Below are 15,200 nucleotides of genomic sequence, written 5' to 3' on the forward strand. Positions count from 1 at the left end.
GAATGCTTGTGTTTTGTTTGTTTTGTTTTTCCAGAATGACAGAAACTACCTCATCTGTTACTTATAATTGTAGATGTTAAATGCCAATCATCTGTTTTCGTTTTGAAGGGAAATTTTTGTTATATATCAAAGCCAATGGTATATTTATATTATACGATTTGTGGCAAAGACCGATAAAAATGTTTAAGGTTCGGAATTTTTACATATGAGAGCAATTGAAGGGCAAAACACAAGTCTGAAGAAATTGATAAAAAGTCTGATAGAAGAAATTGACTCTCTGGGATTCTGAGGACAGCTGACTTCTCTATGAGTTCAGATGAGTACCTACAGCCTGGTTCTGGCCCTCACAGTGATAAAAATAACATGTTCCCACACTTATGATGATAGACACCTGTTATTTGGACAATTTCTACCAACAGCAAAAAAAAAAAAAGAAAGAAAGAAAGTAAAAATCATCATTGCCAGCACTTCCCTCCTCACAGCTGCTTCCTTCCCATACTAATCACAGCGAGGCAGACATCCATTTCAAATTTGACCAGAGAATGCAAATGGAAATAAAAGTCGTCACTAAAGCATCTGAATATCATAACTGTCTGGTGACAGTGATGAAAGAAAATGGGAAATTTTAGAGAAGAAACCAAACTGAAATAGAAACAGAAGGAGGTAAAGAAAAGGTCATAACTTTAAACATTCCTACTTGGTGAATTTGTCCTCAAATTCAGATTCAAATCACCTATAAATACATGACTTAATGTAAAAGGAACCTGAACTTGTATGTCTACTTCATTATGACACTGTTTTGTTTACCTAACCTTTAAAGAGTGCCTATAACAAAGGGGAAAATAAAAAGGAGAAATCATTTCTCCTTTCAGGATCACAATGGACTTGGACACTGTCTGTGTGTTCCACAGGTACCAAATGTGTTCACAAATTTCCTAAAAATCATAAGGGAACTTGGACATTTTCCATATAGCAATAGCATACATGGAAGCAAAAATTACTTTCTTTGATTCTAATTGGAATTTTGTGAACATGTGATAGAGAGAACAATGATAAAAGAATCTCTGGTGAATAGTTGTGATGAATTATTAATGCTTTTAATAACAATTATTTTAGAAACAAATCAAGTTATGAATTTTAAAAATCTTCAAGCTCTTCTCTATCTTTGCCCTTTTCTAATTCACCTTTCATGCAACTATATTGTGACTTTTAAAAACTCAAACATGTTCAAGAGCTTCATTATTTACATAATCCTTGAAGGACTCTCATTTGCCTAAGGACAAATCCAAACTCCTTATCAGAGCACAGGAGACCTTCAGCATCCCAGCCCTAGACTACCTTTTCAGCCTCATTTTTCATCTAGCTCCTCATTTCCTTGTACCAACACACACCCACTCTTCCCAACCTCAAACCATACAACACTGCGTGACTGGCAGTTCCTCAAAAATGCCAGAATATTTCACACTGCCTTGCCTTGCATGCACTTCTTCTGCCAAGAGTGCTCTTCCCATCTTTGCAAGCCTAGCAAACACCTACTCGTCTTTTAAGATTAGACTCGAGCATTACCTTTTCCCTTTTCTTACTTTCTATTTTCTTTTTATTTTTTTGTACTGAAGATGGAATCTAGAGGCACTTTACTACGATGCTACATCCCCAGCATTTTTGTTGTTTTTGTTGTTATTAAGAAAGGTTCTCACTAAGTTGCCTAGCCAGGCCTTGAATTTGTAATCCCCCTTCCTCAGTCTCCTGAATATCTGGGATTACAGGTGTGCACCACTCTGCCCAGCCTAAGTACTACCTTTTCTTAAAAAAAAAAGTTTCTAAATCTGTGACTCCTAGATATCTAACCAAATGGAATTATTATTCCCTTTACAATGTCCATTTAGCATAAGGGACATATTCTCATTTACCTATTGGATTTTGTGTCCACACTTCATCATACAACCTTCCCACCACTGCCATGAGTGTTTAAGTGGTCAGAACATTAACCAGAATTATCTCAGATCACCAGTTCTAGCACTGGGCCATTTGGAATTTGTGGAAGGAAGGAAAATGATAGACAGTGAGGGAGGGAAGGAAGGAAGCAAGGCCCGAAAGTCCTAACAACTCTACCTAAAAATATATGTCAAACTTAACAATGTCTGGCTATCTCAGCTTCACTCTTGTTCAAGACACTTTCATCCCTTTTCCCTACAGCAGCCTCTCGCTGGTCCCCTTGCTTCTATTTTTGCTTTGCTATGGGCTATTTTTCACATAGCTTCCAGAGTAATATTTCTGAAAAGTCAGTTCACACTACTTTTTTGCTAACCCTTCCATGGCATGCACATAGATGAAAGCATCTTTACATGCCGTGCCAGCCCACCTCCCCAATCTCATCTTGCAAGGCGCTTCTCCTACTTCAGTACCATCTAGCAACACTGTCCTTATTTCTTTCCTCCTAAGACATCAAAGACTTCCTGCCCCTGGGCCTTTGCACTTAATGTATTAGGAATATTCTTCCCCAGATCATCACACGGATGCTTTCTTCTCATCACTCAGAGACAATTTCAAATAGAATTCTTGAAATGGTGTCCCCTCTGACTACCCTGGTCGGTATAGTCCCAGTCTTCTCTCAGATACCATAATTCTTGAAACAGAACTTACTACTCTCTAAGGTATCTTTCATTTGTCTATTTAGTCATTTCCTGCCTGTGCCTACCCCTGGGAGAATGAAGAACTTTGTCTTTTACATCAATCTATTCCAGATCAAATAAAGCTGCACACACAGTGTGCAGTGTTATAGTCACTTAATACTTATTTGCTGAAAGGAAGAGAAATATTTAGACACTGATATAGTCTTATATTTTTCTAGTTCATTTGTTCTGTCATTTGCCTAGATAATGTTCACCATTTCATTTCTTTCCCCTCAAATGAATTTTCCTATAAAAGTCCTGGAGTCTCCATTTGACTCCACCCAAGACCCGTGTTTTACTCTCTTCTTTGCTGCTCCACCTTCTGGGAATTGACCTCCATAAATACATCATCTGGGGTGCTTGGCTTCCCAGAATTTGCCCTTGGGAGTCTTTGGCAGGACATCAAAAAGCAGAAGAAAGAGGTCCCCAATAGTTTCTTCTGCCTCCTGCCTGCTGTGGACTGTGGTTCTGCCGGTTTGAGCATCCTTCCAAATCCACAGCTTCAGAGGGCAGCTCTTCCCCTTTTCTCCTTCCCATGCCAAGAAGAGAAATCGCTTTCTGCTGTTGCTCGTTTCCTTTGTGACTTCCTAACCCTTTCCCCACATTAATAATGCTCTTGAACCATCTGTGTTAGAATCTATTTCCTGATGTGACCTGGACTAAGACGTTCAACCTAAAATAAATGAAGGCTGGTGATGTTGCTTTGCACTATACTAAGAAAACTGTGATAACTGAAAGAATTACCACAAGCTGCTCTACTCACCACATCTACAAGCATTCTCCTATCATCCTGCCTGAAACTACAGAGCTGCCTATCCAAAAAGTTTTAATTAATATATATATATATTTAACTTTGAAATAAATTCTCAACTCTTTTACTGACAAATTTTAAGTATGTTTGGAATGCAAGGGTATATAAATCTGCTTCTGAACAGTACCATTGTTTTAATAGAAATACCCATCAAGTATTTCTGATGAGAATTTAATGATTCCCATTAAAACGAACTGTAAATATAAAATCTTGAGGATTTTAAAGTTTAGACAAAAAAAGAAAGAATGTAAAATCAGTGATGATTTTATGCCATTGCATGTTGAAATTATAATATTTTATACATTGATTAGAAAATCACACGAGAAACTAATTCATCTGTTTATTTTACTTTTTCAAATGTGAATACTGGGAACATTTAGATTCCTTGTATAACTCATGTTATTCTTCTGCAGCATAGTGCTGCTCCAAATCTGTGCTCTGTGCTCCTAATTTAAGTCAATCCCTCATTTGTGCTTAGTTCACATCCCCGTCACCTGCTCAAATACACCCCACTCGAGCAATTTTCTCCTTTCTCTCCAGAATTGTCAGTTTCTCTTCTCAATTGAATTATTTTCATCTGCACATAGGCATGCTATTGTTCCTCCCATTCAAAAAGAAATATCCTAACCTCATTTCAACTGCTATTTGCTACTCCCTTGATATAAAATTCCCCTGGATGTGTTCTCCATACAGTCTCCAATCCCACTCTTGTCATTCTTTTAAAACCACCCTGTTCCTTTCACTGAAACAGCTCTCATCAGAGTTAACCTAAAACTTCTCATTGTCCACTCATTGCATCTACTGATTGGAAATGTTAGTTGTTCTACCAAATGGATATTAAAAAGTTGCTAACTTCATCCTCCTGATGTACTTTCTTCTTTCTAATTTACAGGGCATTGCTCTCTGTAGATGGTGGTATTAAGAAGATCTTGTAGATAGTGGTATTAAAAAGACAGAAGTGATAAAAAGTGATCTATTGAGAAATTTCAGCCTAACAATCATCTTGAAAACAGACCAGTTTACAACAGCGGCTTTTATGAGGCTTTCACTGCAGAATGGAGTTACAAGCTGCCTCTGATATCTACTACTAAAGAAATTAAATAAAGGCATAGAATATCCCAACCAGAAGGAAATCATCTAGTTCGTTCCTTTCCCCAGCTATTCAGTGGTACAGCTGGAACTCAGAGTACTTTTCTCCTAATCAAGGGTTATTCCCAGTACCCCACTGATTGCTATTATGTGCACTCAATAGTGGATTATAAACATCAACTATTGTTAGCTGACAACAAGCGTTGTGTGTGTTTGTAATGCAGTTATGAAGAAAGTATAGCACATTTTCTCCTGGAAAGTGTAGTATGCCCCTAGGCAAGCAAAACCACATAAAAGTATTTTACCTAGAACTTAAAGTGCAATATGAATAGTGTTTTAGCACCTAGTCACCACTTGTAAAAACACCTCCATGGGAAACAGCATATGAGGCTGTAATTCATTACACTGAGTGTGTACACCTGTTTCAGCTCCACAAGCAAGAGAGGGAAACCCTCAGAATCCTTCTTCTGTTTCTTCATGGGAATGTGCATCAAAACAACAGTGGTGGCTGGAGCAGAGGGAAGTGCAGCATTTCTTGACAGTTGAGAAAACAGACTTTAATGTGTTTGCTGTTAACATATCATCATCAACAGAGTAATAGTTATTGTTTTATACTTAAGGTTTTGAAGTATTACTAAAAATAAATGCTAATGTTCTGCTTGATTTAATAAATAATACTGAATTATGTATTGCAATCTGTTTTAGTCAGCTTCTGCACTGCCGTGTCCAAAAGATCTGACAAGAAAAATTAGAGGGGAAAGTGTTTATTTTAGGGTTCACAATTTCAGAGGTCTCAGTCAATAGATACATGACTCCATTGCTCTGGGCCTAAAATGAAGCAGAACATCATGGTGGAAGTGTAAGATGGAGGATAGAGGCTCAGGAAATGGCCACCAAGAAGCAGAAAAAGACTAAGCTCAGTCCACAAAATACATACTCCAAAGGCACAATCCCAGTGCCCCACCTCCTCCAGCCAAACCCTACCTGCATCTACTGATTGGAAATGTTAGTTGTTCTATCAAATGGATATTAAAAAGTTGATAACTTCATCCTCCTGATGTACTTTCTTCCTTCCAATTTACCATAGTTACTACTCAGTTAATCCCTATCAGGGGATTATTTCACTGATTGGATTAAGGCTCTCAACCCAATCATTTCAGCTCTAAACTTTCTTGCATTGTCTCACACATGAGCTTTTGGTGGATACCTAATACCCCCATTAAGAAAACTAACACCCTCCTTCTCTACATTTTTAGCTTTTGTACATGTGATAGGTTCTTCCCACGTTCTTCCCCATTCTATTCTCTAAAACATGTGATTGTGTTGATTTATATGGCAAAAGAGGCTTTGCAGAAGAGACCAAGTATAAGGATCTTGAGAAGGGAGATTATGCACCCTTAAAAGCTGAGAACTTTTCCCAGCTATAAACAGCTATAATCCCAACTATGGAAAGGGGGTGAAAAACTGAGATGTGAAATGGTTTCTATTCACTATTGCTGGCTTTGAAAACATTAGATGAGGGCAAACATATGCAGTTGGCATATAGAAGCTGGGAAAGGAAAGGAAACAGATTCCACAGGAGCCTCCAGAGAAGATCATAACCCTAATAATTCCTTGGTTTTATTCTGTGAGATTTCTGACCTATAGATAATAAATGTGTATTATTATAAGCCCCTTAATATAGGATAACTTGTTTGGGCACAGAAAGAAAATTCATAATATGTTTGTCAAGAAGTACTTTCTCACAGTCTATAACCCAGGTATTAACTTGGACCTCCCTGCTTGTTAAAATCAGGATAACAAATGAAAATTCCAGTCCAATGGTTATGAAACCCAAAATTTGAATGAATAGTAAGGATAGAGGGTGGTTCTCATATGTGCACTTGAATAACTCAATACATTGATAATTTCCTTTCACTGCCCACTCTTAAAATAACATTGACAAGTAGAATTTAGCTGTTTTCCTGTATAACTGCCAAAATAATTTTATGCAAGAGATTTTACTAAAGACTGAAAATCCATGCTATATAAATAAAAAATATATAAAATCAGCTGTTTTTCAAAAAATGTTGATTTATCTTTTCTTTAGTAGTTACAGAATCTGGTCATGTTGTTCTTCCCTCAAGTTTTATCGAATCTACTTTGTAACTTTTTCTCTACTAAACCTCAAAAACCTCCAGTTTTGACTTCCTTCTCCCCACCTAGTTGCTTATTAAGAGTATTCCTTTGTGCTCGCTTCGGCAGCACATATACTAAAATTGGAACGATACAGAGAAGATTAGCATGGCCCTTGCGCAAGGATGACACGCAAATTCATGAAGCATTCCATATTTTTTCCCAGATATGAAAGATGGAATGGATTGCCAAATCCTGGAAGCCTACAGGACCCCAAACATTCAAAACCGTAATAGACCAACTCCAAGACACATAATTATGAAGATACCCAACATACAGAACAAGGGGAGACTATTAAAAGCTACAAGAGAAAGGAGGCAGATTACATTCAGGGGTAAACCAATTAGGGTAACAGCTGATTTTTCATCACAGACGTTGAAAGCGAGAAGATCCTGGAACAACGTATTTCAAATGCTGAAAAAATAATGGATTTCAACCAAGAATACTGTATCCAGCAAAATTAAGCTTCAGATTTGACAATGAAATTAAAATATTTCACAATAAACAAAAGTTAAAAGAATTCACAGCCAGAAAACCAGCACTGCAAGGAATTTTTAGAAAACACTACAAGAAGAGGAATTGAAAAATAGTGCCCAAAAATAACAGTGGGAGATAACTCAGTAAAGGGAAGGGAATAAAAATAACCAAAAAGGAAAAACTAGCCATATTAAAATAAATAAATAAACAAGCATGATGGGAAGTACAAACCATATATCAATAGTAACCTTAAATGTTAATGGCTTAAATTCACCAATCAAGAGACATAGGCTAGTAACCTGGATTAAAAAAAACAAATCCAATAATATGCTGCCTTCAGGAGACTCATCTGACAGGAAAAGACATACACAGGCTGAAGGTGAAAGGTTGGGAAAATCATACCACTCACATGGTCCTCGGAAGCAAGCAGGAGTGGCCATACTCATATAGAATAAAATCAACTTCAAAACTAAGTTAATCAAAAGGGATAAAGAAGGACACTATATACTGTTAAAAGGAACCATCCACCAACCAGACATAACAATTATCAATAGGTATGCACCAAACAATGGTGCTGCGACGTTCATAAACTCTCCTCAAGTTCAAGAGTCAAATAGACCACAACACAATAATTATGGGTGACTTCAACACACCGCTCTCTCCGTTGGACAGATCCTCCAGACAAAAGCTGAATAAAGAAACTATAGAACTCAATAACACAATCAATAACCTAGACTTAACCGACATATATAGAATATATCAACCATCATCAAGTGGATACACATTATTCTCAGCAGCACATGGATCCTTCTCAAAGATAGACCATATATTATGTCATAGGGCAACTCTTAGTAAATATAAAGGTGTGGAGATAATACCATGCATCTTATCTGATCATAATGGAATGAAACTGGAAATCAATGATAAAAAAAGGAATGAAAAATCCTGCATCACCTGGAAAATGAACAATATGTTACTGAATGATCAATGGGTTACAGAAGTCATAAAGGAGGAAACCAAAAATTCTTGGAGATAAGTGAAAATACAGACACAACATATCGGTATCTATGGGACACAATGAAAGCAGTTTTAAGAGGGAAATTCATTTCCTGGAGCTCATTCCTCAAAAAAAGAAAAAACCAACAAATAAATGAACTCACATTTCATCTCAAAACCCTAAAAAATGAAGAGCAAAACAACAGCAAATGTAGTAGAAGGCAAGAAATAATTAAAATCAGAGTGGAAATCAACGAAATTGAAACAAAAAAAAACATTGAAAAAATTGATAAAACTAAAAGTTGTTTCTTTGAAAAACTAAATAAGATCGACAGACCCTTAGCCATGCTAACGAGGAGAAGAAGAGAGAGAGCTCAAATTACTAACATACGGGATGAAAAAGGCAATATCACAACAGACACTACAAAAACACAGAAGATAATTAGAAATTATTTTGAAACCCTATATTCCAATAAAATAGAAGATAGTGAAGATATCGATAAATTTCTTAAGTCATATGATTTGCCCAGATTGAGTCAGGAAGATACACAAAATTTAAACAGACCAATAACAAAGGAGGAAATATAAGAAGCCATCAAAAGACTACCAACCAAGAAAAGCCCTGGACCAGATGGATATACAGCAGAGTTTTACAAAACCTTCAAAGAAGAATTAATACCAATACTTTTCAAGTTATTTCAAGAAATAGAAAAAGAAGGAGCTCTTCCAAATTCATTCTATGAGGCCAACATCACCCTGATCCCAAAACCAGACAAAGACACTTCAAAGAAAGAAAACAACAGACCAATATCTCTAGTGAACTTAGATGCAAAAATCCTCAATAAAATCCTGGCGAATCGAATACAAAAGTATATCAAAAAAATTGTGCACCATGATCAAGTAGGATTCATCCATGGGATGCAAGGCTGGTTCAATATACGGAAATTAAAAAATGTTATTCACCACATCAATAGACTTAACCATAAGAACCACATGATCATCTCGATAGATGCAGAAAAAGCATTCAACAAAGTTCAGCATCCCTTTATGTTCAAAACACTAGAAAAACGAGGGATAACAGGAACTTACTTCAACATTATAAAAGCTATATATGCTAAGCCTCAGGCTAGCATCATTCTGAATGGAGAAAAACTGAAGGCATTCCCTCTAAAATCTGGAACAAGACAGGGATGCCCTCTCTCACCACTTCTATTCAATTTAGTCCTCGAAATACAAGCCAGAGCAATTAGACACACAAAAGAAATTAAAGGCATAAAAAAGAAAAGAAGAACTTAAATTATCACTATTTGCGGATGATATGATACTATATCTAACAGACCCAAAAGGGTCAACAAAGAAACTACTAGAGCTAATAAGTGAATTCAGCAAAGTGGCAGGATATAAAATCAACACGCATAAATCAAAGGCATTCCTGTATATCAGGGACAAATCTTCTGAAATGGAAATGAGGACAACCACCCCATTCACAATATCCTCAAAAAAAATAAAATACTTGGGAATCAACCTAACAAAAAGGTGAAAGATTTATACAATGAAAACTACAGAACCCTAAAGAGAGAAATAGAAGAAGACCATAGAAGATGGAAAAATATACCCTGTTCATGGATAGGAAGAACCAATATCATCAAAATGGCAATATTACCCAAGTTCTCTATAGGTTTAATGCAATGCCAATCAAAATCCCAACGGCATTTCTTGTAGAAATAGATAAAACAATCATGAAATTCATATGGAAAAACAAAAGACCCAGAATAGCAAAAGCAATTCGAAGCAGGAAGTGTGAATCAGGTGGTATAGCGATACCAGATTTCAACTGTACTACAGAGCAATAGTAACAAAAACAGCATGGTACTGGTCCCAAAACAGGCCGGTGGACCAATGGTACAAAATAGAGGACACAGAGACCAATCCACAAAATTACAACTTTCTTATATTTGATAAAGGGGCTAAAAGCATGCAATGGAGGAAGGATAGCATCTTCAACAAATGGTGCTGGGAAAACTGGAATTCCATATGCAACAAAATGAAACTGAATCCCTTTCTCTCGCCATGCACAAAAGTTAACTCAAAATGGATCAAGGAGCTTGATATCAAATCAGAGACCCTGCACCTGATAGAAGAAAAAATTGGCTCCGATCTACATATTGTGGGGTCGGGCTCCGAATTCCTTAATAGGACACCCATAGCACAAGAGTTAATAACCAGAATCAACAAATGGGACTTACTCAAACTAAAAAGTATTTTCTCAGCAAAAGAAACAATAAGAGAGGTAAATAGGGAGCCTACGTCCTGGGAACAAATTTTTACTCCTCACACTTCAGATAGAGCCCTAATATCCAGAGTATACAAAGAACTCAAAAAATTAAACAATAAGATAACAAATAACCCAATCAACAAATGGGCCAAAGACCTGAACAGACACTTCTCAGAGGATGACATACAATCAATCAACAAGTACATGAAAAAATGCTCACCATCTCTAGCTGTCAGAGAAATCCAAATCAAAACCACCCTAAGATACCATCTCACTCCAGTAAGATTGGCAGCCATTCTGAAGTCAAACAACAATAAGTGCTGGCGAGGATGTGGGGAAAAGGGTACTCTTGTACATTGCTGGTGGGACTGCAAATTTGTGCGGCCAATTTGGAAAGCAGTATGGAGATTCCTGGGAAAGCTGGGAATGGAACCACCATTTGACCCAGCTATTGCCCTTCTGGGACTATTCCCTGAAGACCTTAAAAGAGCATCCTACAGGGATACTGCCACATAGATGTTCATAGCAGCACAATTCACAATAGCTAGACTGCGGAACCAACCCAGATGCCCTTCAATAGATGAATGGATAAAAAAAATGTGGCATGTATACACAATGGAGTATTACACAGCACTAAAAATGACAAAATCATGGAATTTGCAGGGAAATGGATGGCATTAGAGCAGATTATTGCTAAGTGAAGCTAGCCAATCCCTAAAAAAACAAATGCCAAATGTCTTCTTTGATATAATGAGAGAAACTAATTACAGAGCAGGGAGGAAGAGCATGAGGAAAAGATTAACATTAAACAGAGACATGAGGTGGGAGGGAAAGGGAGAGAAAAGGGAAATTGCATGGAAATGGAAGGAGACCCTCATTGTTATACAAAATTACATATAAGAGGTTGTGAGGGGAAAGGGAAAAAAAAACAAGGGAGAGAATTAAATTACAGCAGATGGGGTAGAGAGAGAAGATGGGACGGGAGGGGAGGGGGAGATAGTAGAGGATAGGAAAGGTTTCAGAATACAACAGTTACTAATATGGCATTATGTAAAAATGTGGATGTGTAATCGATGTGATTCTGCAATCTGTATTTGGGGTAAAAATGGGAGCTCATAACCCACTTGAATCGAATGTATGAAATATGATATGTGAAGAGCTTTGTAATGTTTTGAATAACCAATAAAAAAAGAGTATTCCTTATATAAAATACTTTTTTTCCTCTAAGAGCAGCTATCATTTTTACCCTTTTATATAAAAATTGACTATATATTTTATTCTATAATCTATGAAGGTACCATTCTCCTTTCTCTAACCTTCCTTATTTCTTATCATGGAACAAAGAAAAATATTTTGCAAACATAAATAAATGAAACAATTAATTTCTAATATGTTGAGCCAGGGATACAGCTCAGTTGGTAGAGTGCTTGCCTTACATGCACAAGGCCCTGGGTTCAATCCCCAGCATCACACACACACACACAAAAAAAAAAAAAAAATCTAATATATCGTAACCACCATTTTCATGGATCACTGAAAACAAAAGAGACTGTTCAACTGTAATCTTTTTCAAAATATTTATTTATTTTTTATTTAATATTTATTTATTTATTTATTTTTAGTTGTAGTTGGACACAATACCTTTATTTTATTTATTTATATGTGGTGCTGAGGATCGAACTCAGAGCCTTGCACGTGCTAGGGTGAGCACTTTACCACAGAGCCACAACCCCAGCCCCAACTCTAAGCTTTTTATTAAATCAAATTTCTATTATTTTAACTTCACATACAAAAATTATATATCCAGCTTATTCCTCAGTATACTGTTTTGATTTATAAAGTTTATTCCTCAGTATACTGTTTTGATTTATAAAGCAACATGTTACTGGTAAATAGGGTGTGTGTCAAGTATTTTGCAGATAGTATCTAATTTATTTAATCAACCCCACTCATACAAATTACTAAATAGTATTTGATACTAACAGCTAGCACATGTAATTTGTCATTTATTTTTCAATATATCCATAAAATTAGTATTAATATCCCCATGATATTGATAAAGAATGTAGCACACAGAGATATTTAAATAATTTTCCCAGTGTCAAAGAAGTAATAAACCATGGACCATACACAGGGTAGCCTGACATAAAGATACTCCTTCCGGGCTGGGGATGTGGCTCAAGCGGTAGTGCGCTCGCCTGGCATGCGTGCGGGCCGGGTTTGATCCTCAGCACCACATACAAACAAAGATGTTGTGTCCGCCGATAACTAAAAAAATAAATATTAAAATTCTCCCTCTCTCTCTCTCTGTCTCTCTCTCTCTCTTAAAAAAAAAAAAAAAGATACTCCTTCTGCCCTGCAGTGTGTAATTTTATGCAGTTGAATTCCAAATAAGCAAACTTAAGTTCTAAGAATTCAACTAATGTTCAAGGACTAACTTTCCAAATTCCAGGCCTATAGCATACCAAAGACCATGAGTTTTCTAGTACCCTATGATTTGCAGGACATTAAAGATACACAACCCCAAAGAGACAAATATTTGAGATAATCACATTAACCCTTTTTTTTTTGCCTAAAGCTTTGTACTCTTTACAACTAACAAGAGTAAATATTTTGTACTAATAAAAGATCTGATTTCAAACTTAATGCTTATACAGATATTCCTGAAAAATATACAAGGAAAAAAAGAAATATTGATTCCAAGAAAACAAAAGTATCTGAAAGAATGTGGGTAAAAGAAGATAATTTTCACTAAATTTAATTTATAGATTTAGAATTTTGTATAATATATACTAACTATTGAAAAAACTATTGATTTTTCAAAGGTACACTTATGATAGAAGTACCCAGCATTCTAAATGACAGAGTAAGCACTAAACTGCCTTTTTCCTCTTTTTATTCAAAGAAGGATAATACATGCATTATGAACAGAATTTAAAATTCCTGAAAAAGAATTATTTTAGAGTCAACCAACACCTTTATTCCTCAGATATTGCTGCTCAGGAAAAATATGGTTTCCCAATATTTCCTTCTTGTACTTTAAGAAAGAAGGGGTTTCTTCAGAATAATGTTAAGAATGTAAAAGATGCAAAGAATCTTTGCTTAAGAAACCACATTAAACCTGACTGGGCTTCATAAGGCTAGATTTAAAAATTCATAAAACAAGAAAGTTTTTAATTACAGACAAATTAAATTTGGAACTTCAAGCTTCAAGATGTATATTTAGTCTATAAAATTTTGCAGCTCCTATAAAAACACTAACTAAAATGAAACACAAATCTAAACCACAAATAAAAAATGCAGTTTTAATATGACCAATTATCACTAGATTTTCACACCTACAAAATGAAAAAATTGCTGTAATCATCAGGATATTTATGATGCATTTGCAGAGTCCTTTAGTTCTTAGACAGACTTGCTCCAATCTGGTAGGAAATAATAGTGAAGGTACAAAAGAAGGTCAAGTATAATGAAGCACAGGGTATCATTTGGTCATTAAAAGAAAAAAATATTTCTTCTAATTAGCCAAGTTAACTTAGAGGTACTTTGTGGGGGGAAAAAAGCAGAAAAGATAAAGATCATGCCACTTAGAAAAAAAAATATTTAAAAAAACTACATGCCTATTAAGTTTTGACAAAAATAGAATGAACAGTGAAAAGGTTAATATTAATTATTAACTGTATAGCACATGTCAATCACTCTGAGATAAGCAGTTGACATGAATTCCTAAAGCAACTCTCTTTTCAAAGACTAAGAAGTATATAGTGCTTTTGTTTACACAACAAATGTTTGTTGAGTGTTTTTTTTAAACTTTTATTTTTCAAGCTTTTATTTAAGGGCAAAGATCCAGGTTGGAATTTAGATATTATTGAAGGCAGCCATGTCCATGAACTGTATATATTCCTCAAGAGCAGTGACCTGCTCCTGTAGTGTGTCTGTGCTGACTTCATCATCTTCTACTATACTCTGTATTTAAAGTATCTTAATTTCATATCCCACCAGAACTAGAATACAGGATACCCAGACCAAGCTGTCTGCATAAATGATTCTCATACACTCCTTTAATTTTGCCATATCTGTCTCATTATCCAAAGATAAATAAGACTTGGCAACAAGCACAGGTTTTTGTCTTTCTTTGACTCTCACTGTGCCAGACATTCTCTCCTTTGCCTCTTCACTTTCCTCCTCTTTATCATATCCAGTGAGATTGGTGTTTAACTATTACTACCCTTAGCACCAGTTTCTATGGCATCTTCCACATTGGCAGAGCTATACTTGACCAAAGCTTTCTTCACTCCTGCCAGGTTGGCCTTTTCTTTCTCATAAGACATGATGTGATTATGTCAGTGCCAGCAAGCCCTGGCCAGAGCCTGCTTCACATACTGCCCCATCTGCCTGTGTTTGCACCACCCTTTATAGCTCTTGTCTATCAGGTAATCATTGAACACCAGTTCAGCTGGATTTTCAGGCCTCCAAAATCATTCGTGTTGGGTATAACTGGAAGCCAGAGAGTAACAGAAGGAAAGGGCACAAGTGGTCAGAGAGAAAGAAAGGATTATTGAACAGTGAGTACAAGGTGTTATGCTAAGTGCTGTGGGGGGAGTGTATTACTCAACTTCAGTAACTGTAACAAAATACCTTAGAAAAATAATTTAAAGTGGGAAAGATTTATGTTGGCTCAGGCTTTCAGAGTTCAGTCCATAGC

General features: G+C 36.1%; 1 non-coding gene and 1 pseudogene across 1 annotated transcript; one reads left to right on the forward strand and one right to left on the reverse strand.

Annotated features, from left to right (window-relative positions):
* Positions 1 to 6,800: 6,800 nt before the first annotated feature.
* On the forward strand, positions 6,801 to 6,907 carry LOC114102103 (U6 spliceosomal RNA). The gene has a single exon (XR_003584435.1). It is a non-coding gene; the product is annotated as a U6 spliceosomal RNA (small nuclear RNA).
* Positions 6,908 to 14,353: 7,446 nt separating this feature from the next.
* LOC114102078 (elongation factor 1-beta pseudogene) lies at positions 14,354 to 14,835 on the reverse strand (annotated as a pseudogene).
* Between the last annotated feature and the right edge of the window lie 365 nt (positions 14,836 to 15,200).

The sequence above is a fragment of the Marmota flaviventris genome, chromosome 7, assembly GCF_047511675.1.
Source record: "Marmota flaviventris isolate mMarFla1 chromosome 7, mMarFla1.hap1, whole genome shotgun sequence".
Taxonomy (NCBI): Eukaryota; Metazoa; Chordata; class Mammalia; order Rodentia; family Sciuridae; genus Marmota; species Marmota flaviventris.